Source organism: Pseudopodoces humilis, chromosome 4, assembly GCF_049639895.1.
Source record: "Pseudopodoces humilis isolate 2021_Gansu_Grassland_sample_001 chromosome 4, ASM4963989v1, whole genome shotgun sequence".
In the NCBI taxonomy this organism is placed as follows: domain Eukaryota; kingdom Metazoa; phylum Chordata; class Aves; order Passeriformes; family Paridae; genus Pseudopodoces; species Pseudopodoces humilis.
Window position 1 is genome coordinate 12,770,585 of NC_142203.1, and position 7,606 is coordinate 12,778,190.

Sequence of the window (7,606 nt, forward strand, 5' to 3'; positions counted from 1 at the left end):
TCTTTCTCTCTTAACTTTTCTGAAAAATTTTGCCCAGGTTCTGCTGCTAAACTTTTAAAAATAGAATGTTCCAACTTTCCTTTTCATGGCATCACACAAAATGGGCGAGGTTGGTAAAGACCACTGGAGGTCATCTAATCCAACCTCCCTGCTCAAGAAGAATCTTTCCCCCTCAAAAAAATATAAATTCTTGGCACTCACACCGAGTCTGATTTTATACAGAGAAGCTACTGAGCATTCATCACAGCAACAGAAAAATATTTATTGGGTGATTTTTAAATTTATTTCTGTCTTAGTTTGAAAAGACAGGTGTCTGCTAAGGAAAGTAGGAGCTTCTCTTGAAATGGAAAATATAAACCACTTTTCTCTGAATTATTATAATTTTGAAATTAAGGGGTTCTCAGGCAAAGATTTAGGAGTAGGAATAACAGTTCTCTACTAGTATATATAAATATAAAAAACCCAACCTACAATGTAATAGGAAAATTAAAATAAAATGCCGTAATACAAAAAACACAGAGTCAGAATACAGTTTGACACCCTGTTGGTCAGGGTGTTGATAGCAGTCTGATTAAATGGTGGCTGCAGTCCTCCTCGAGTGACAGATGTGGTTCTGTTGAAGCAATGATCCTGTAGAAGGGTGTAGTTTTCCTCTGAAAGCCCAGTGGTGGTGTAGATAGGTCCAGTCTTCCTCTGGGAATCCAGTGGAGAAAGGCTGCTGTGGTGTTCCAAGTCTCAGATTATGTCCAGGTAGGAATGCTTGGCTCTTCCCCCTGGATGGAGCATCTCACAATGGGATGATGTAATTTTATCAGTCCTGCAGTGACTGACTCAATGGGCCATTAATAGAAGACATACCCCTGGAGGGAGGGTGGGTTGTGGAAGAGATAAAGAACACTGTCCCACCTGGTTTTAATAGTTGGTAATAGACTACATACTTTTGGTTACATCTTGCATTGCAACCTAAGACAATTTCTTATTTTATTGGTGAGTAGTGGTAAACAGTGCTGAAGTGACTTGCAGCTTCACACAGATGTCACACACTGTATATATCCAGTTGGGATGTTTTTGCCAGAGGGGCCTGAGAGGCAAAACCCAAGTGATTAAAATCCAAAATGATGCTTACAATGGAACAATTAAAAATGTCATTTATTTTAAGAATACTCCAGGCTCACCTGGAGTATCATTAATCTTGTCTGAAATGGCAAAAGAATAGTGAAGAAAAGCAGGTGGGGATAAGGGTAGGAGGAAGAAACAAGAAGGGTGAAAAAATCTATGTATGTTTGGCAGGATTTTAAAAGGCTAAAGGAAGAATTATGTTCATAATCGTCCAGAGAGGGAGATTTACAAAATTAAGAGTTCTTCACGGAAGACAGACTGAAATATGCATATACATGAGGATTTGTGCTTCTGGCTGGTGTAACCTGGTTGAATGGCTTTGTACCAATGGGGGCTGTGGGCTTGTCAGTCCCTGGAGCTGCAGCATGGAGGAACTCAGGCACTTTCTGTCCTGCATTCACTGGTACCTGCCACAGCAGAAGATCAGCAGTGTCAGACCCAGTGCCAGGGGTGGCTCTGGAAAGGGCTGGGACTCTGGGGATGGACAGACATCCCTCAGCTGGCTGCAGCTTCAGCTGCTGCAGAGCATCCCTGAGGACATTTCACATTAAAGCTGAAAAAGCTATGACTGTAGAGCAGGGCTCTGTGGGGACATGTTCTGCAGTATAGAGATATTTTGGGGGGAAGACAGTCTGTGGGCCTCCTGGTTTGGCTGCAGCCCCTGCATCCCAGTAAGTGTTGGGCACTTAGGGATGGCAAAACTTTTTTGTTGTTGGCTTGGGGTTTTTTGCAGCTGTATTTATAATACCCCCAATTCTTCCTGTCTGACAGCCCATTTTGTCTGTTTCCAGAATATCCCTGGTGCAGATTGAGTTGCAATAAGAAACCATTACTCAATTAGCACAGAGCTTGTTCATTGCAGAAGGAAGGAGAATGGATTAATTTAAAAGGAAGTCAAATGGATTCATTTCACACAGCTGCAATCTAAATTTGTTTAAAAAGTTTAAAGAGACTGAGCCTGAGTGCATTCAAAGTAACCAACATTTGGACCACCTGCAGTCCACCCCATTTTGTGCAACAGGTAATAAATTTTTCCTCTGCAGTCAATGCAGCCAATTGTCTCTCAAGTGTCTTTTAAATATATTAAAAGGCAATAAGCTGCTGTCACCACATTACAGAAATTTATTCCCATCATAAAATACGTAAGTACCTCTCAGGAATAATTTGGTCATTTCTCTGTATATGTTCAAACTTCATATATTTAGCTGAGCAGAAAGCATTTCCTTCTGCATCCCTTAGGAAAGATTTCTTCACAGAAACAGTTAAGTGCTGATTTTTTAGTTTTCCACTAATATTTTCCAATATTTAACACTGCAGAGCAGGGACAAGAAGAGAGATATTTTTCCAAAGAGATTCAGAAACATATATTTACTTTATCATATACTTTCGTCATATACAAGATCATATATTTTGCTTAGATAATACCTGCAATACCATCATGTTTTGCAATTGAAAAACAAGTATTTTAAAATTCTTTGATCATGCAACAAGAGTTTGTCAGAAATATTTCTGAATTCCCACCTGTCCAACCTCTTTCCTCAAGAGAAAGAAAGAGAGGAGGAAGAAACGAGGAAATTGACTGGTTGAAACAGAGTCCTTGCAGCACCATGTTGGGAGCAGTAAAAACTCTTGCCTGAGACAGTGACATATTCTGTCTGATCTAAACTCAGTAATACTTGCAAAATATACAACTCAGGAAACACTTGCAACAGTTGATCATTACTTGAGTTGAAATACTCCACTTCCGTTTTGTTAAAAAAATCTTTAATTTACTTGGTAACTTTCCACTTTGGACTCGCCTTTTTATTATCAGAACATACACTTCTCATTTGCAGGAGGCAGAAGTTCTGTCCTCACAAAAGAATCTTCCAACAGCAGCCCCTTAATCCCTTACTTTGCTGTTTGGTCACTCTTACTGAGGATATTCACTGGATGGCACCTGAATCTCTCAGGAAATTCAGTTTGTATCATCCTTCCTGCTTCTCAGTTTGCCTGGCCTGCTGGTTTTCCAGGCAGCCAGTTATCCAAGCCTCTACTATGGAACATCAGAGGTGAGTGCTGTGGAAGCCTGCTGCAAGAATCAGATCTTCAAAGTCACTAGCTCACATTGGGTATTTGTTCATGAGGGCCAATGGCAGCTGGGAAAAGGGGCTTTCTCTGATTCCCACCCAAAATCATTTCCATGGGTTTGCCCACCCCGGGCAGTGCTGCTGCTTGGATTGTGTAGGGCCCCTTGATGTCATCAGCCCTGATTAGACTTCACCGCACTGCTCTAATTGTCTCATTACGAGACTCTGCAAAAGTATTTACACCACAAGCCATTGCTTCACTAAAATAATAAAAAAATAAACCTGTGAACTGAGGATCAGGAGCACACTCTTTTCTACCCAACTCCAGTCATTTAATGTTTAGAATATGAGGTCAGTCAATTTTCTCTTTCCCTGTCTAAATTAGTGCATAGTATTTATACAATGTAATAAATTAATTTAACTGGCTCAGCATTTGCACCCTGTGGAACCAATGGTTTAGAGATTCTCAGTAAAGTTAGTGAAAAACAGCAGTTATAATCCATCCATCCCGGAGCTTCTGACCTAGTTCTGCTGTACTGGAAAAAAATGCCAAGCCACAGGGCAGGTTTCCTCAGTCTTTTGTTTGCCTTTTCAGACATATTCTATAATTGTATCCCAAATCAGCTGAAGGACATAAAACTCACTACTTCCTCCCAACACAAACACCTCAATCACTTGGCAACTCAACCATCTTGCTGTTTTCTGTCTGGGTAAATGTTGCCCTGAAAACTCAGTTCTTTGATCTTGTTGACATAGTTTTTAAACTATCCTTTCCCAGGACAGTGACTGTAAACATAGATTTGTATACATTCTTTCTGATACACATCTTTTGATGGACAGCTCTCACAGGCAGTGCGGTTGGGAAGGTGTTATCCTGACCATCCAATCCCTGGCCATGGTCAGAAACCTATAAATTCTGAGAAAAGAATTAAAGCTCTTCCTTCCCTTCACCACACCTTGAGCTGTGTCCATGTGACTCATTTCGTGTCCAGCAGCAAGAGGTAAGTAATTATTATTTTTAATATTTCCCTCTTTTGTTCAGAGGCCCATGTGCCATGCTGCTTGCTGGCCATAAAATGAGGAATTTTTTTTACTGAAAGTGGCTTGTGTGTATATTGTGGTAAGAGTTCCCTTTGCAGCAATGTGAAAACCTTGCTGATTGCTGGAGCCTCATGCCCAGGTTTCCTCCCTTCTCTGGTCTCCTGACATTCACAGACAAAATCTGTGGAGGAATTCATGAGGAAGGCTAAGCATCAAACAGGGGAGTTTGAGGTGTTTGTTTCCATTGACCCTTTCTCCTGAAGGACTGACTGATGCTCTGCAGCTGGACTCATCCACCATGGAAGCCAATGCTGGGATGGGCTGGGGAGGCAACTGAAGCAGAGACCCAGGATTTACCAGTTTAGAGTCCTTCTGGCAGAATAAATAATTCAAGTTCATAGGTACCTCACACAATCAGAATATACTTGCAAATCCACTTGAAATAAGTGTTGTTACCATCTCCATCCCGTGCACCCCTTCTGCACATAAACTGTTCTTTCCACTGGATAATAAAGCCCAAAATACATTTTCAGCAGGATGAGGTAGCAGAGAGCTGGAAACAAGAGTGAGACAGGAAGGTTTGCTATAAAAAGGCTGAACCTTCCCCCAGAATTTTATCTGAAAATTCTCTTTTGCTGTCCTCTGGATGCTGCCCTGCACCAAATAAGCAAAGGGGGAAAAGACTTTGTCATTACACTGCTTTAAAATAGCCATGCCTGATAAACAAAAGACCTACCAGCCTTTGTTTGAAAGAAAGGACAGACAGATCAAAAAGATCTCATGGATGTCACTATTTAAATAATGAGAAAAAACTAAAAAGTTACTGAGTTGTCAATTTTTTTTGCCATCATATTAGACAAGTTATTTCCCTGGACTTCCTCTTAACTGTGTCTGACTTTCTGTTCCCTGCTGGAGCAGCCCCTGATGGCTCTAACACAATTTCTCTTTAGACCAGAGCTGTGAGACTTCAGGAGGCCCAAGGAATGTGGCAACGTATGACTGACCATGCCAGCTCAGGTCCAAGGGTAGGTAAGTCTAAGATCATGTCCCATAAGCTTTTATAAGGGATATTAATTATTCAAGCCTAGATGTCGTTTTTGTAGTGATGGGTAACTCTTCCTTTGCAAGCAGTAAAGCTTTTTGAAGCATCAGACAAGATGTGTCACCTGTCACACCCACCTTGGGGCACTGAGACAACTTCCAAAGTGTTTTACTTTTACTGAGCCCATTGCCAGTGTAGCTAGATTTCAGCAGCTTGGTTGAGAACAGCATCATAAAATGAGACAGGGGGGCTTATCAAGTAAATTAATTACATAAATTATTTACAAGTAAAATTAATGCCAGACAGTGGGGATGTTGAATTTTAAGTCTAGCATAAAACTGAAAAGGCCAAATGCTAAGTACGGAATTAAATGTAAATAACCCTCTTTGATATCCTCTAATTAAACATCCAGCAGAATGACTTTGGCATCAAAAGCATGTGAAGTTATAAAGTCTAAGAAGAAATCTCAATATTTAGAGTGTACCTGTCATCAAAATACATACAGAAAGTAAATTACTCTTCCTCTGATGATATTGAGCAGAAATGTCTTTCCACGAGGCAAAAGCTATGAGAAAAGATAGTCTTAATTAAGGAATGGAAGTCAATTAGGGTAATTACACAATGCACTAGAGGTCATTTCTTCTGCTCTCTGAAACCAGAGTAAGTTGCAAATTTCCCCCTGTGTACAGGAGTTGTGTTTTCCTTGGTGCTGGTCAATGAAGAACAACAACTGAATATGGCTTTTTTTCCACAATTTCCTTTAGCAGAAACCTCTTTATTGTCATCAAATGAAAGTGAAGATTAAACAATATGCCTGAAGCTGGGTAACACAACCAGTCCCCGAACAGAAAGTGGAAATAGTTCTGTTTCAACTATAAAAGTGTTTTGGCTCCTCTTTGATACTGAGATGACATAGAAAAAGCAGTGAACATTGAATTATAAATGCCTTTAAAAGATTTTTGCAACTAAGCAAGGACATCTAATTAGTTTTAGAAAGTATCTCATTACTGAGTGTAAATAACACAGTGAAAGTAATTAACTTATGCAATGCAAATTGCCAGTTGCCAAATATTTACAGTTACAACTTTACCAATAAACTTCAGATACAGCTATACACCAAAAGAAAAATGAAGGTTAAAATATCTTTGAAAGCTCACGTATTTTTATAAGCATAAAATGAACCAATCATGCCTCACCAAACAGTTATTAATTGTAAATTGCAGACCTATGTCCTCAAGTAGCTGAATTCCTAATTTCACAGCCCAAATGAAGAATTCCTTCTTCCTCAGAGAGAAGCAGCAGATTTTCCTCTAACAGGTCTGAAACACTCAATTAATCATAAAAAAATGGAGTTGTAAGAAATCTTTGTCAGAAATTCCAGAGTCACTTCCCTGTTGCAAAATAAATCCTGCTCATAGTTCTGGAAAAAATACAAAATCTTTGGGAAGAAACACACTGTAGTATTTCCAGAAGAGCTTACATTTTTTGCTTTCTGATCAAGGTATGCCATAGTTCAAGTTTTGCTGTCAAATCAGCTACAATATTCATCAGGAAGTACTCAAAAATCCTGCACACTGTGATAATTTGTGGAAAAAATATATTCTGGGGGTTTTCATTCCATTATAAGATTGATTCAGTGTTACACCTACAAAAACAGAAGAGAAAAACAGAGACTACCTTAGAGGACAATATAGAGAAGCTGCAGAAAGAAAGGAAAATAAAAGCTGACAGAAAACCAACTTTTGGCCTCATTCCTGCACCATCAGGTATAGCTGAAAAATGTATAGGTAATAAAAATATAAGAATTAGGAAGAATAGCCACACACCATGCCACTTATACTTACAGTATTGTTTAAATGCTTGCAGTATAAAATTTCACAAGCACAGGGCAAGGCATGCCAAGGCATTATCAGTTCATTATGAAAGGTGCAGATTTCTGACTGTTAATCAATTACTTTACAGAGGGCCCACTTTCGCTGATTACACTGCTCAGGGAACAACTCAAGGCAGGGATGTTTAAGTGAAGTGAAATTTAAGTAGCAATATTACATCACTGTTCTGCACATAAAGAAGATGTGATTTGCCGCTGTGTTTTTGCAGATTTAGGTGCAGCATAAATACCAATATCAATGCAGTGACAAACACTTGCTATGATTGATTACTAAGAGAAAATGGAAAAGAATATTTCATAATTCTACAGGAGTCCTAAGAAATATGAAACAGGAGCTGGAGTATGTTTCTGACCCTCAAGGTATGCTTTTCACCATAGAAAGAGCTGACGTTTCAGAGCAGATCATTCTACTTTTCTCCTTAATGGGATTTCCTAAATAGCTTA